Source organism: Amblyraja radiata, chromosome 33 (assembly GCF_010909765.2).
Source record: "Amblyraja radiata isolate CabotCenter1 chromosome 33, sAmbRad1.1.pri, whole genome shotgun sequence".
In the NCBI taxonomy this organism is placed as follows: Eukaryota; Metazoa; Chordata; class Chondrichthyes; order Rajiformes; family Rajidae; genus Amblyraja; species Amblyraja radiata.
In genome coordinates this window covers 29,235,902-29,253,076 of record NC_045988.1, presented here as the reverse complement: position 1 = coordinate 29,253,076, position 17,175 = coordinate 29,235,902, and the positions used below count along the sequence as shown (strand labels likewise).

At 44.3% G+C, this 17,175-nt stretch overlaps 1 protein-coding gene across 6 annotated transcripts in view; it reads right to left on the bottom strand.

Annotated features, from left to right (window-relative positions):
- arhgap32 (Rho GTPase activating protein 32) overlaps positions 1 to 17,175 on the bottom strand; it is a 539,690-nt gene that overhangs the window by 191,983 nt on the left and 330,532 nt on the right. The window lies entirely within an intron of this gene.

The following is a 17,175-nucleotide window of genomic DNA, read 5'->3' as shown; positions in this document are numbered from 1 at the left end:
TTACCACTCCAGATGCCGCAGCAGGACCTGTAATATCGTGAAAGACATTACACATCCTTGTCACCACCTTTTCACACTGCTGCCCTCAGGAAAAAGGTACAGGTCGCTAAAGTCACGCACTGCCAGACTCAAGAACAGCTTTTACCCATCAGCAATCTTGGAACTGAACTCTGTCTTGGGAGCGGGTTATGGGGAAGGAGGGGGGGGGTGGGAGAGAGTGTTAATTTATGTAAATGTGAATCCATGGGTGGGTTTGGGGAGGGAGGGAGTGTAAAAAGTATGAGTATGTGAATGTTTGAAGTTCTTTTAAATGGAGAGACACAGTAATCTCGTTGTATGTGACACATGCAATGACAATAAAGCATTCTGATTCTGATATCCCTTGACTCCACCAGCCCCTAGAGCTCTATCTAACTCTCTCTTAAATCCATCCAGTGACTTGGCCTCCACTGCCCTCTGTGGAAGGGAATTCCACAAATTCACAACTCTCTGGGTGAAAAAGTATTTTCTCACCTCAGTCTTAAATGGCTTCCCCATTGTTCTAAGACTGTGGCCCCTGGTTCTGGACTCACCCAACATTGGTAACATTTTTCCTGCATCTAGCTTGTCTAGTCCTTTTATAATTTTATATGTCTCTATAAGATCCCCCTCATCTTTCTAAACTCCAGTGAACTTCAGTAGAAGACAAGGAGCAAGGAACCCAGCACCAACCTCTGTGGCACTCCACAAGTTACAGGTTTTCAAACAGAGAATCAATCCTTCCACATGACCTAACCTTCCATACTATTCTACTATGTGGCACTTTTCTCATATGGACAATGTCTGCTGCCTTACCCTCATCAAACCTCTCTGTGACCTTTTCAAAAAACTATCAGATATACGAGACAAAATTTCCCATGAAGCTATACTGACAAACATTAACAGTCTGTGCCTATCCAAATGCTGGAAGATGCTGTCCCTAAGAATTCCCTCCATGAGACAGGATCAACCAGGCCTTGGATAGGCACAGACTGATTAAGGATGGTCACATTACAGTCATACACAAAGTGTCCAGATCCAATCTAAATAATGGCCGATCAGGAACACAGACATTTTCACTCTGTAATCCCACTCGGTTGGAATAAACTCCCATCTTTACTCTCAATCTCAAATAAGAGACAAAGACTGCAGTATCTTATAACGGTGGGCACGTATAAAATCAAATGATGCATGTTTGTACCTAATTGTAGTTGGCAGTTCAAGAAGCCAGGCAGCTGTGCCAGATGCAGCTGCATGAAGGGTCTGGCAGTCTGATTCCTTCATGTTTATATAAGCTAGAACTAACTGTAAAAGTCAGGAGGATTTGCTATTTTGCCCATAGGGCAATGTGCTGATAGATGACTAAATCTGCTAGATGATTAATTCTGATAAACTACTCCTGAAGGAAACCATAAAAGTAATTGTGAGATAGTAACGACTGGTAGAGAATGAATAAGCGAGTTCGGTATTCCGACTGTGCATGCCCAGGTCATAGGACACAAGCGAAAAGCACTCTCGGCAGCCGTGCCGGGCATGGACATAGACCTTCGTCTAATCCACAGCCAGGATCGATCCAGGGTCTCCGGCGCCACAATCACTGCCGAACTGGCACTGGACCATCCTCTTCCCCTCCCGAGTGATCCTGGCCCCCCCCCCCCCCCTCCCCAGTCCGGGGGCAGCCAGAGACGTCGGGAGTCAGACGGGAGCGGCACCCTCAGGCCCACAGCAGGAGAAGCAGCACTAAATCCAGCTCAACTCTGCCTGGATTACGGAACGACGGCCCAGGCTTACAGCCAGCGTGGAGATGCAGGGCTAACTCCACAGCTCCGGGCTGGTGTCCTGTCAGCCCAGTCAGGTTAACCCGGCGAGACAGACATCCACACTCTTAACCAATATGCAGTGGCTTTATCTTCCATGTGCAGCGTGATATTAATCACCAGAATCCTGTAATATTACCCTCAAATCCAGTGGACCATTTGGACAATAAGAACACATGCCAGGCTATTCATCCACTGCGGGTCAGCATTCAATGCCATCATAGAAACATAGAAACATAGAAAGTAGGTGCGAGAGTAGACCACCAGGTCCGTCGAGCCCGCACCGCCATTCGCTCATGGCTGAACACTAAACAGACACACTTACCCACAAACGTAGACACAAGACACAGAACACAAGACACTACCCTCCCCTTTATACCGCTATCACCCCTCTCCACCCCAAGAACCGCGTGATCTCCTGGGGGAGGCAAAAAAACGGATAAAAACCCAGGTCCAATTCGGGAAAAAAATCCGGGAAATTCCTCTCCGACCCCAATCCAGGCGATCGACACTTGTCCAGGAGATCACTCAGGTCTTACTATACTAACCATACCTAGGTCCATATCCCTGCCCTCTCCCCGTAGCCCCTTATCCCCTCGGCAGCTAAAAAAACATCTATTTTAGACTTAAATCATCCCCTCCAAACTTGTTATATAACTCAGAGATCTGGGAGGTTGGAAATCTGATTGAATGATGCCAGAGCAACAATCTTGCCCACAATTTCAGTATGAGCAAGAAGCTGATTGGTGACTATACAGGGTAAAGCTGAGGATCCACAAACCTGTCTTCATCGATGGGTCGGTGATACTTCAAGTTCCTGGGAGTGGATATCTCTGAAGATGTCCTAGACCCAGCATATTGATGCATAACAAAGAAAGCCCATCAAAATCTCCACTTCCTGAGAAGTTTGAGGAGATTTGGTAAGCAGACGAATACTCTCTTGAACTTCTACAGGTGTGTAGAACATTTCGACTGGTCGCATCATGGCAGGTTCAGCAACTCAAATTTCCAAGAACGAAGGAGCTTAAAGCGTGGTAGATACCACCTGGTCAGTGGTACTGAACTCCACAACATCGAAGGCATGTATACGAGGCGCTGCCTCAAAAAGGGAGCCGATATCAAAGACCTACATCACCCTGCTCCCGCTTTCATTTCACTCCCATCAACACGAAGATATAGGAGTCTGTAAACCGTGACCACCAGGTTCAAGAAGAGCCTCTTCCCAACAACCATCAGACTCTTGAAAATACATTACTTTAACCTCAACAGTGGTGTATAAAATCATGTGGGGGATTGATAGGGTGAATGCAGTCTTTTACCCAGGACAGGGGAATCAAGAACCTGAGAACATATATTTAAGGTGAGAAGGGAATGATTTAATAGGAACCTGAGGAGCAACGTTTTCACTCTGTGGTATGGTAAATGAACGAGGAGATAACCATATAACCATATAACAATTACAGCACGGAAACAGGCCATCTCGACCCTTCTAGTCCGTGCCGAACACATAATCTCCCCTAGTCCCATATACCTGCGCTCAGACCATAACCCTCCATTCCTTTCCCATCCATATAACTATCCAATTTATTTTTAAATGATAAAAACGAACCTGCCTCCACCACCTTCACTGGAAGCTCATTCCACATAGCTACCACTCTCTGAGTAAAGATAGTTGAGGGAGGTAAAATAACAACAAATAAAAGACACTTGGGCAGGCACATGGATAGAAAAGGTTTGGAGGGAAACTGGCCAAATGCAATCAGATGGGCTATGTTGGTCAGCATGGACAAGTTGGGCTTCCCGGTTTGTTACCATGCTGTATGACTCCATAACAAGTCAGAGACTCAGTACCATACAACAAGGAATGTGATAGCAACATATTACCGTTCCCTCACTATAACTTCATCTGCATTTTCTTGAACTCCCTCCCCAATCAGACTGCAAGAGCATTTTCTCCACAGGTCAAGCAGTACTTGAGAAAAGCATCAACTCCCTAAAAGTAATTAGGGATGGGCAATAAATTTGGGATGGGCAAAAAATGCTGAGATATCCAGCACAGGCAAAGCAGCGAATGCTGGAGATATTCTGGTTAATCAGCATCTGTGGAGACAGAAATAAAGTCAATCTTCCAGGTCGATGACCTATCACTAGAATGGAGAAAGGCTAAAAATGTAACATTTTATGTTGTGAAAATAGTCCAGGATTCTAGTCTAAAACATTAACCACTATGCTTTCATTCCTATTACTCACAAGGGTGTGGAGCTAGCAAATGCTATAGAGGCAGAAATAGCCAGGACCAAATACGGACCTTAAAAAAAGGATCAAAATGCCAGTTGCATCAGACGTTGTTACTTTTACGTGAAGTAACTCAGGGTTTTATTTAATAGTGACTATGGTCAAGCCAGGGAACTATGTCTCAAATGCAGTTTTAAAATGCTGTTGAAAAACGATCTTATGACAAAAAAAAAAAATTTCTTGGTAAGCCATACTTGTCAGAAAATGTAATGTCTTCAAAATCTGAACAAGTATATGTTTTGAAATATATCATGGAGAATATTGTCAAAATTACCCTGGCCTTTCAGAAAGCTTTCCTCATGGGGAATGTCAATGTTGTTACTTCGTGAAATAGGACCTTACTATTTCCTGGGAGCCAAGTGGACAAGATGCAGCCTTGAGAGTTTTTCTGATTGTCAACATTCACTGAATGAACCAGCAACGTCATACATTTTGCAGATAGAAACATCTGGATCAATACATGCAGAAGAAATTTAGTTTTGGCCAGCCGGTGCACCCAATGGCAATGGATGAGCCAGAATGCAGTCAACCCGCTTTCAACCTACAGTGTCCGCGTCGACCATCAAATGCACAAGGACATTAATCCCATTTTGCAACATTCAGAGCATTCTTATTAATCCCAATCCCACATTTACTTCCTTACAACATTTTCGCTTCCCTTCTAATAGTGTTCACAACATACCACCACAACCTCAACAATAAACACTAACCACACTTCCAATAAGAGATTGGTCTTAGATTCGCTAATCTTTTTCATTCCCCCATATTAATGACCTGGTCATTGATCTTGGATAGCCACTAAATGTGCAGAATATAGTACAGATAAATAAAATCCTCATTAGAAGGATTTAGATGGATGCAGGGAAAGATGTATAAACATAAAGGACTTGTTCTTCCGAGGGCAAACGTTACATATTTATTTTCCATTATAGAAAAATAGATTAACATTTAATATATTCTTGCATTCTTCTATAATAAATTCAGTGGACGCGTTAACATCATCTGAGGGGTGAAGACAGAATTAGTCCAGTTTTTTTCATGTAATTTATTGGACTGGCTCTCTTCTGGACTTTACATCTTTCTAAGGACATGGCTCATTTGGTGAGATTAGAAAGTGCCTTCCTGCAGTATTCCAGACAGCACGAGGTGATATTGGGCTTGATATTCCAGCTCGCTTGATGGTCTACTCCTGCTTATGTTTTATGTGCATCATCATCCATCAATTACCAGCAAGACAAAGCGTAGACTAGGCAACTATTTTACCAAACATTAGCACTCAGTGTATCTGGGCCTGTTGGATCTCCTGGTTGCTAACCATTTTAACTCCCATATTGACGCATACCAGAGGAATTGCAGCTCATATTCCACTTACATAGTTTACCACCCAACTGTATGAATAATGAATCCTCCAACTTTAGGTAACAAAAAGCCCACACCTTCTCCATCCTCTCTTCCATGTACCTCACCAGGTTGTGCACCTATCCCCCCCATCCCCCCTCCCCCCCGGCTTCATATTTCACTTTCTTCGCTCCTTATTTTAGATCCTATTGTCTCCTTATTATTTCTGGCCTTTGTCCACCCATCTGCCAATCAAACCCCCTCGCCTGTGTCCACCTATCACTTGCCTGGCCTTGTTCCTCCCCCACTTCTCAGTCTGAAAAAGAGTCCTGACCCAAAGCGATGACTATCCATGTCCTCTAGAGATGCTGCCTGACCCACTGAGTTACTCGGCATTTTGTGTCGTTTTTTTTTAAACCAGCATCTGCAGTTCCTTGTTTCGCCACTAAATATGCCCATCTCCACTTCTGTACTACTGAGTAATGTCAACCTTGCTCAGCTCATGCATGCCTTTGTTACACGTAAATGCAATGTACCAACAAGCTCCGGCCTGGCCTTCCTTCTGCTGTCCCATAAACTCATCTAAATCATAATTAGTGTTTTAATTTCTGCCAATCCTGTTTATCCAGCAACATCACCTAGAAATTCTGCCATGTCACCATTTCTCGTCTCAAATGTATCACCAAATTGAATTGTGACCACTGGCCACCTTGCCTTCAACAAACAGCACGAGTTCAGGAATTCCTTTTGTAAATCTCTTTTTTTAATTACTTTTAAAGCTTCCTTTTTACCAAACCTTTGGGCATTTGCTCTTTTATTTGCTCATTAATATGCACAAATGAAAGATGCTTTGACAAGACAAATTGACTACATTAGATTATATTGCTGCAGAGATATAAATCAATACTGAGTTATTTCATAATCTTTTAAATTATTGGTGCCAGAGTACAATGTCCATAATGTGGTATCTATAAAGTGTCACTCACTTGTATGCTGCCAAAGTCCACATTCTCGTAGTGGAAAAGGTCCAAGCCTGAAAAGTCACCTTTCCATGTTCTCCAGATATGCTGCCTGACCTGCTGAGTTACTCCAGCATTTGGTATCCTTCCCTCTAAACACTTTCCATCCATATATCTACACAAATGTATTTTGTAAGTCATAATTGAATAGTTTTGTTATCTTCTTCTGGCATCTTATTCCAGATATGGACTACCCTGAGTGGAAAAGTTGATCCTGAGGTCCCTCTTAAATCTCTCCCCCCTCACCAAAAACTTATGCCCTCTAGTTTTAAAATTCTCTACCCTGGGAAAAAGACTGATGGCATTCATTTTACCCATGCTCTTTATGAACCTGCACACCTCAATATGGTCACGCCTCAACTTCCTGCAATCCAAAGAAAAAGTACCAGCCTATCCAACCTTTCCCTGTAACTCAAGCCTGCAAGTCCAGCTACAGTCGTCATGAATCTTCTGCACCCTTTCCAACTTAATGACATCCATCCTTCCTATGGTAGACAAAAGTGCTGGAGAAACTCAGCGGGTGAGGCAGCATCTATGGAGCGAAGGAAATAGGCAATGTTTTTCAGGCTGAAACCCTTCCTCAGACCTTCGATTTTCCAGCATCTGCAGTTTCTTCTTGGACATCCTTCCTATAGCTAGGTGACGAGGACTGCACACAGTACTCCAAGCACGGTCACAACAACTACCTGCACAGCCACATCACGATGAGCTGACTTTGTACTTAATATCCTCCCCAATGAAGGCAAGAATGCCAAAGGCGTCCTTCACCATATTGGCCACCTGACGCCACTGTCAGGGATCCATGCACCTGCACTCCCCAATCTCTACAACACTCTTCGGGGCTCTACCATTTACTGTGTAAGTCTTACCCTGGTTTGACATCGCAAAGTGCAACACATCACACTTGTCATAAAGTTAAAATCCATTTGTCATTCTTCTCAATTGATATAGATCCTGTTGTAAACTTAGATATCCTTCCTCACTATCCATTGTACAACCTATTGTGGCATCAAATGCAAATGTACTAACAATGTGAACTACATTGTCATCCAAACCGTTAATGTAACATAGAAACATAGAAACTAGGTGCAGGAGGAGGCCATTCGGCCCTTCGAGCCAGCTATTCATTGTGATCATGGCTGATCATCCCCAATCAATAACCTGCCTTCTCCCCATATCCAAGTGCTTTGAAAGGCTGGTCCTAGGTCACCTTAAATTATCTCTCCCCCCCTCACTCGACCCACACCAGTATGCATATAGGGCTAATAGATCTACAGAGGATGCCATAAACACTGTCCTCCATGCTGCAACACCTAGAGGAGAAGGGGTCATATGTCAGGATGCTTTTTGTTGATTACAGCTCAGCTTTTAATACAATCATACCCAGCAAGCTGATCACAAAAATGCTAGACCTTGGCCTCAGCAGTCAACTGTGTCGGTGGATATTGGACTTTCTCAGTGAACGCCCAGACGGTGAGACTTGGACCCTACACCTCGACGTCCCTGACCCTCAGCACAGGAGCACCGCAGGGCTGTGTGCTCAGTCCGCTCCTCTATGCCCTATACACACATGACTGCTTGCCCCATCACCCCGCAAATAGGATCATAAAATTTGCGGACGATACAACCGTGGTGGGGCTCATCACAAATGGGAACGAGGTCGCCTATAGAGAGGAGGTGCACAGACTTTCTGAGTGGTGTGCTCACAACAATCTCTCTCTGAACACTAAAAAGACAAAGGAGATCACTGATTTCAGGCGACATAGAGCGGAGCTCAGGCCACTGGAGATAGGGGGCGAGGAGGTGGAGAGGGTGCCTAGTTTTAAATTTCTGGGGATCAACATCAGTGAGGATCTTAAATGGTCTGTGAACTCTGCTGTAGTTGTAAAAAAGGCGCAACAGAGACTTTACTTCCTCAGAACACTGAGGAAGGCCCATCTGTCTGCTAAACTGCTGGGGTCTTTCTACCACTGTTCGGTAGAAAGCATACTGACTTACTGCATAACTGCCTGGTTTGGGAACTGTTCAGCAGCTGACAGAGCAGCTCTCCAGAGGGTGATAAAAACTGCCCAGGGTGTCATTGGACTCCCCCTGCCCTCTCTGGAGGACATTTACCACTCCAGATGCCGCAGCAGGACCTGTAATATCGTGAAAGACATTACACATCCTTGTCACCACCTTTTCACACTGCTGCCCTCAGGAAAAAGGTACAGGTCGCTAAAGTCACGCACTGCCAGACTCAAGAACAGCTTTTACCCATCAGCAATCTTGGAACTGAACTCTGTCTTGGGAGCGGGTTATGGGGAAGGAGGGGGGGGTGGGAGTGTTAATTTATGTAAATGTGAATCCATGGGTGGGTTTGGGGAGGGAGGGAGTGTAAAAAGTATGAGTATGTGAATGTTTGAAGTTCTTTTAAATGGAGAGACACAGTAATCTCGTTGTATGTGACACATGCAATGACAATAAAGCATTCTGATTCTGATATCCCTTGACTCCACCAGCCCCTAGAGCTCTATCTAACTCTCTCTTAAATCCATCCAGTGACTTGGCCTCCACTGCCCTCTGTGGAAGGGAATTCCACAAATTCACAACTCTCTGGGTGAAAAAGTATTTTCTCACCTCAGTCTTAAATGGCTTCCCCATTGTTCTAAGACTGTGGCCCCTGGTTCTGGACTCACCCAACATTGGTAACATTTTTCCTGCATCTAGCTTGTCTAGTCCTTTTATAATTTTATATGTCTCTATAAGATCCCCCTCATCTTTCTAAACTCTAGTGAACTTCAGTAGAAGACAAGGAGCAAGGAACCCAGCACCAACCTCTGTGGCACTCCACAAGTTACAGGTTTTCAAACAGAGAATCAATCCTTCCACATGACCTAACCTTCCATACTATTCTACTATGTGGCACTTTTCTCATATGGACAATGTCTGCTGCCTTACCCTCATCAAACCTCTCTGTGACCTTTTCAAAAAACTATCAGATATACGAGACAAAATTTCCCATGAAGCTATACTGACAAACATTAACAGTCTGTGCCTATCCAAATGCTGGAAGATGCTGTCCCTAAGAATTCCCTCCATGAGACAGGATCAACCAGGCCTTGGATAGGCACAGACTGATTAAGGATGGTCACATTACAGTCATACACAAAGTGTCCAGATCCAATCTAAATAATGGCCGATCAGGAACACAGACATTTTCACTCTGTAATCCCACTCGGTTGGAATAAACTCCCATCTTTACTCTCAATCTCAAATAAGAGACAAAGACTGCAGTATCTTATAACGGTGGGCACGTATAAAATCAAATGATGCATGTTTGTACCTAATTGTAGTTGGCAGTTCAAGAAGCCAGGCAGCTGTGCCAGATGCAGCTGCATGAAGGGTCTGGCAGTCTGATTCCTTCATGTTTATATAAGCTAGAACTAACTGTAAAAGTCAGGAGGATTTGCTATTTTGCCCATAGGGCAATGTGCTGATAGATGACTAAATCTGCTAGATGATTAATTCTGATAAACTACTCCTGAAGGAAACCATAAAAGTAATTGTGAGATAGTAACGACTGGTAGAGAATGAATAAGCGAGTTCGGTATTCCGACTGTGCATGCCCAGGTCATAGGACACAAGCGAAAAACACTCTCGGCAGCCGTGCCGGGCATGGACATAGACCTTCGTCTAATCCACAGCCAGGATCGATCCAGGGTCTCCGGCGCCACAATCACTGCCGAACTGGCACTGGACCATCCTCTTCCCCTCCCGAGTGATCCTGGCCCCCCCCCCCCCTCCCCAGTCCGGGGGCAGCCAGAGATGTCGGGAGTCAGACGGGAGCGGCACCCTCAGGCCCACAGCAGGAGAAGCAGCACTAAATCCAGCTCAACTCTGCCTGGATTACGGAACGACGGCCCAGGCTTACAGCCAGCGTGGAGATGCAGGGCTAACTCCACAGCTCCAGGCTGGTGTCCCGTCAGCCCAGTCAGGTTAACCCGGCGAGACAGACATCCACACTCTTAACCAATATGCAGTGGCTTTATCTTCCATGTGCAGCGTGATATTAATCACCAGAATCCTGTAATATTACCCTCAAATCCAGTGGACCATTTGGACAATAAGAACACATGCCAGGCTATTCATCCACTGCGGGTCAGCATTCAATGCCATCATCCCCTCCAAACTTGTTATATAACTCAGAGATCTGGGAGGTTGGAAATCTGATTGAATGATGCCAGAGCAACAATCTTGCCCACAATTTCAGTATGAGCAAGAAGCTGATTGGTGACTATACAGGGTAAAGCTGAGGATCCACAAACCTGTCTTCATCGATGGGTCGGTGATACTTCAAGTTCCTGGGAGTGGATATCTCTGAAGATGTCCTAGACCCAGCATATTGATGCATAACAAAGAAAGCCCATCAAAATCTCCACTTCCTGAGAAGTTTGAGGAGATTTGGTAAGCAGACGAATACTCTCTTGAACTTCTACAGGTGTGTAGAACATTTCGACTGGTCGCATCATGGCAGGTTCAGCAACTCAAATTTCCAAGAACGAAGGAGCTTAAAGCGTGGTAGATACCACCTGGTCAGTGGTACTGAACTCCACAACATCGAAGGCATGTATACGAGGCGCTGCCTCAAAAAGGGAGCCGATATCAAAGACCTACATCACCCTGCTCCCGCTTTCATTTCACTCCCATCAACACGAAGATATAGGAGTCTGTAAACCGTGACCACCAGGTTCAAGAAGAGCCTCTTCCCAACAACCATCAGACTCTTGAAAATACATTACTTTAACCTCAACTATGAATTCTTATGGACTATCTTTGGTTGTACTAAGGACTACAAGTTTTTTTATTACACTAGCATTGTGGCTTTTAATTTATTTAATTTGTTATTTGAATTATCTCTGAAAATGGCATATACAGACCTGTTATAGTGCTGCAAATAATAATGTCCTTGTTCTGTTGTTGGTACATATGACAACTAAACATTCTTGACTATAATGGTCTATATGTCATAGCCTCAGAATTAAAGAACGTTCTTTTAGGAAGGAGATGAGGAGAAATTTCCTTAGACAAAGGGTGGTGACTCTGTGGAATTCTTTGTCACAGAAAGCTGCGCAGACCAAGTCAGAGTTTTTTGTTAAGGCAGAGATATAGATTCTTGATTAGTACAGGTGTCAGAGGTTATGGGGAGAAGGCAGGGGAATGCAGTTCGGAGGGAGAGATAGATCAGCCATGATTGAATGGTGGAGTAGACTTGATGGGCTGAATGGCCTCATTCTACTCCTATTCCTTATGACCTTACATGATGATAGGAGCAATAGATTGGAAGATGAGTGTAAATTTGTCATACTCAATTGAATCAGTGCTTGTGCAAGCAGATTCTTACCAGAACATTGTGTGGCTTACAGTTTTCTTTCCAGGGCAACAGTTTGAGTGATATGACCTGGTTCTCATTCACATCCACACTGTAGCCAGTGGTGAAATGTGTGCATTGCTGGAGAAGTTGAGCCAGAAACTTTAACCAGAGAACTTATCCACACTTGCTCACTCCCAAATCAGTTACATAAACAGAAAAATATGCAGAGCCACAGCCACACATTTAGTATTAAATTCCTCATCCCCAATAAAGCCTGGCCCACAGTTCAATCTGATGAAGCTAGTACATACATAGACACCTTTGCAGTTAGGGGGAGTGGAAGAAATTTCGATTCCAGTATCACAATGCACAAAATAAAACAACCACACAACCAGTATCTGCAACCCCCACTATTCCCACTGATGCTGGGCGCAGTCACTGGTAATTCTGAATGACACGGACCTTCAATCTTTTACAGCCTTTAAAGTTCATCATGGCCCCATCAGGATGTACTTGAAGCAGAAACCTTCTGCCTCACAATTGTCATACTGTACTATCATAATAAACCCTAACCCTGCATATCCCAGTGAGGTGACTTCTGTGAGCTAGATTGGCAGCTTTATCAGTTGCTGCCGAGACTGCAACACTGTTAAATCGTGGAGCACGTGGAGCACTAAATTCTGGTTTATTGGGTTTATTGCCCAGGAGGTATCAATGTAATTAATCCATGACGTCACGCTCTTCCCACTTGTAACACGTCCTCTTTAAGAGCTCACACAGTCTCACAGCACCAAACGTAGCTTTTTCCCCATTACTCACTATGGAAATATGCCATACTAATAACAAAGTTACATGGTTCCCAGATCCCAAGCCCACCCCAATTAGCTCAGACTTTGCGCTGGTGAAATCACAGGACTACAACACGAGGGAAGCAGAATTATTGGTGGTTGTGAAATAAAGCAAAGCAGCCATGTATGTGTAAGGTTTCTCTGCAAGGCACTGGCTTCATCAAGATGCTCACCCTTCAGCTATGACTATTCTCAGTCGTCTACAACCCGACAGCATCCCCCCCCCCCCCCCCCCCTGTCACTCTATGCACCCTAATCCACCCACAGAGAGCCGATGCCTCACAATTCCAGGGACCCGGTTCAATATTGACCTCGGCTGCTGACTGTGTGGAGTTTGCATATTGTCCCTGTGACTGTGTGGATTTAATCTGGGTGTTGCGTTTTTTGGCATTGTGTTAGTAGTCGATGAGAACTCGTGTGAACGGGTAATTGATTGTCTGCTAGAGCAGGATGGGGGGGGGGGGGGGGGAAACAGAGTGGAACACTGGGGCACAAGAGAAAGAGTGGGACGGGATGGGCAGAGCGCGTCAGGGGGGTTAAAATCGGGTCGTGGAGGGATAAAATTGGGACGGAGTGATAGAGATTGTGGACAGAGGTAGGGAGGCTCACTACCTATACCTGTGAATGACCACCCTGGCCAGGCCAAGTTGTAAACAGGTTGGTCCTACAACTGACCCTCTCTGTTCCACAGGAGAGTGGGGCTGCAGTACAATTGGAACTTATTACTGCCGCTTCACACTGCAGAAGGACTGCAGCTTCCCACTTTCCATATAAACTTGGACGATGGACCCTCAAGGCCACAGAAATGGCAGGTGGCCAAGTAGTCGGTGAACTAAATAAAGAAATGTTTCACAAAACTGCTCTGGCTTCCACGTTCCAACCTCGGTCCCTGACATGGTAATGAACTCCCCAGCACAGTGGCCTCCGCTGGAATCACCCCTCACAGTCAGCTGGAGGAATGGATCAATGAGAGGAAGGATGTGGGGAGCTCGCCAGAATGGCATGAGAGGCACCTCTTGGGGCTCGATCTTTGGGAGGGCTCAGAGTGTGGATCCAATGGCCAGTTTCTGGCCAACAGGGACAAGCTCAGCTGGGATTTCTCCACACTGCTGAACCCTACTAATGCCCTTGAGAGGTTTCAGTCATGAGCGCACGCACATTAGCAGGCTTTGGTCAGCTGCCTCCCTCTGCTAGCAGGACAGCAGTAACTGGAGCCCACCATGACTAAGATTTTGAAAGGATCTCGGTACAAGAAGCCAATAGCTGCACAGTAGTGCGGCTGATGGTTTGCACTGAGAGCCGAGTATCATCCTGAAGGCAGTCCTAGCAGAAGCAATACATACAGTGGCTTGCAAAAGTTTTCATACCCCTTGATCTTTTCCACATTTTGTCACGTTACAACCACAAATTTAAATGTATTTTATTGGGATTTTATGTGATAGACCAACACAAAGTGGTGCATAATTGTGAAGTGGAAGGAAAATGATACATGGTTTTCAAATTTTTTTACAAATAAAAAACTGAAAAGTGTGGCGTGCAAAAGTATTCAGCCCCCCTGAATCAATACTTTGTAGAACCACCTTTCGCTGCAATTACCTGCTTTGCACATCTAGAGACTGAAATTCTTGCCCATTCTTCTTTGCAAAATAGCTCAAGCTCAGTCAGATTGGATGGAGAGCGTCTGTGAACAGCAATTTTCAAGTTTTGCCAGTGATTCTCAATTGGATTTAGGTCTGGACTTTGACTGGGCCATTCTAACACATGAATATGCTTTGATCTAAACCATTCCATTGTAGCTCTGGCTGTATGTTTAGGGTCGTTGTCCTGCTGGAAGGTAAACCTCCGCCCCAGTCTCAAGTCTTTTGCAGACTCTAACAGGTTTTCTTCCAAGATTGCCCTGTATTTGGCTCCATCCATCTTCCCATCAACTCTGACCAGCTTCCCTGTCCCTGCTGAAGAAAAGCATCCCCACAGCATGATGCTGCCACCACGTTTCACAGTGGGGATGGTGTGTTCAGGGTGATGTGCAGTGTTAGTTTTCCACCACACATAGCGTTTTGCATTTAGGCCAAAAACTTCAATTTTGGTCTCATATGACCAGAGCACCTTCCTCCACATGTTTGCTGTGTCCCCCACATGGCTTGTGGCAAACTGAAAACGGGACTTCTTATGGCTTTTTTTCAACAATGGCTTTCTTCTTGCCACTCTTTCATAAAGGCCCGATTTGTGGAGTGCACGACTAATAGTTGGCCTGTGGACAGATTCTCCCACCTGAGCTCTGCAGCTCCTCCAGAGTTACCATGGCTGCTTCTCTGATCAATGCTCTCCTTGCCCGGCCTGTCAGTTTAGGTGGACGGCCATGTCTTGGTAGGTTTGCAGTTGTGCCATACTCTTTACATTTTCGGATGATGGATTGAACAGTGCTCCGTGAGATGTTCAAAGCTTGGGATATTTTTTTATAACCTAACCCTGCTTTAAACTTCTCCACAACTTTATCCCTGACCTGTCTGGTGTGTTCCTTGGGCTTCATGATGCTGTTTGTTCACTAATGTTCTCTAACAAACCTCTGAGGCCTTCACAGAACAGCTGTATTTATACTGAGATTAGATTACACACAAGTGGACTCTATTTACTAATTAGGTGACTTCTGAAGGCAATTGGTTGCACTGGATTTTATTTAGGGGTATCAGAGTAAAGGGGGCTGAATACTTTTGCACGCCACACTTTTCAGTTTTTTAGTTGTAAAAAAATTTGAAAACCATGTATCATTTTCCTTCCACTTCACAATTATGCGCCACTTTGTGTTGGTCTATCACATAAAATCCCAATAAAATACATTTACATTTGTGGTTGTAACGTGACAAAATGTGGAAAAGTTCAAGGGGTATGAATACTTTTGCAAGCCACTGTACATGACAACTAGGAGGATGCTCTACGTTCAAGTATCTCTGCAGGGTTCAAAGATGAAAATTTGCCATCTGGGTTCAGGCATACATCAACAACTGACCATTCTCCTCATCCAGGAGATCACAACAGCAGCAGAGGCCACAGACTTCCTCTTGCCCCAGAGTAGATTCAGCAGCTTCTTGTGGACCTTGGCAGGAAAAGCTATGGGAAGGATCAAAGTGACCACCGCCTGAAGATCACAGTTGATTATAGTCAGCCAGTGATTTTTGCTTCCAGCTCCTTGTTGGGGTTCCCAGATAGAGGATTCCCAGATAGAGGATTCCCAGATAGAGGAGGGTGCGTGATACACTACATTAACAGTCTCATCTTTCTAAGGGAGTAGTCCAGGTACTCTTGACCTACTCATGCTTTGGTAAAATGAAGTCTGTGCCCATTATTCTGCATCTTACTTTGGATAAAATAGATGCAATATAAACAAGTCTGTATAGGAAATGGTGCTAACTAATAATGGTGCATATGTTTACATAATCAAGACAGAATGGAGGATTAAACTTCTTGTGTGTGACTCTCAGTTCGAGGCAGTGTCACTGCAATAGTATCCCAAAGACATAATTGACAACCCTGGTTCTGTTATACAGTCAGAGAGTAATACAGTGTGGAAACAAGCCCTTCAGCCCAACTTGTCCACACTGGCCCACATGTCCCAACTACACTACTCCTAGCCATCTTTTTCCCTTCACCTTAAACCTATGTCCTCTGGTCCTCGATACACCTACTCTGGGCAAGAGGCTCCGTGCATCGACCTGATCTATTCCTCTCATGATTTTATACCCTTGTTCTACCATAGTTAATCTGCATCACATCTCAAATCTGTCAACCCGAGTGTCTTGGCCGACAAAACTATCACTCCTGATGTTTTCAATTGACACTGTGCATCAACATTTCCAGTAAGATAATTCTAGATTTCTATCACTATTTGTGAGAAGAAATACTCCTTGACTTTATCCCTGAATGGTCCAGCAATAATTTAAACCTTAGGTTCCATTCTTCTAGAATTCTTCCCTTACTCTTTCATCTTCCTTTCTTTATGTTAAAGGAATCACAAGCCTTGAGTGTTTTTGTATGAGAGGTTACATAAATTTGCGCAGTAACCTCAATTGGTCCAATTTTTATTTTGCACATTGCCCAAGTACTGCGTCGTCTCTGCCTGTTCAATTTTTAAATCTCAAAACTTCAAATAATTTGCATTGATGTCTTAGATATCTAGTTAAATTATTAAGGCGTTTCCCAAACTAAATACAAAAGTTTAATTGATTTCCGCATCATGCTACCTTACTTAATGTCGTCAATAACTGAGATTTACAACTTTCAATTGTTACATCCCAGTGATTTATAAATGTTGAGGCCCCAGCACGGATCCCTGGGGACACCATTAATCTGATAGAAGAGGCCATTGCCTTGCCTGCCTGACTCACGTAATGGCTTAAAGAGCAGTTTTGGCAGAGAGGAGTTTGTTCACTCACTGATCCAGAAGTGATGCATTACCCAAGAATCTCACAGAATAGAAAATGATATTTGCA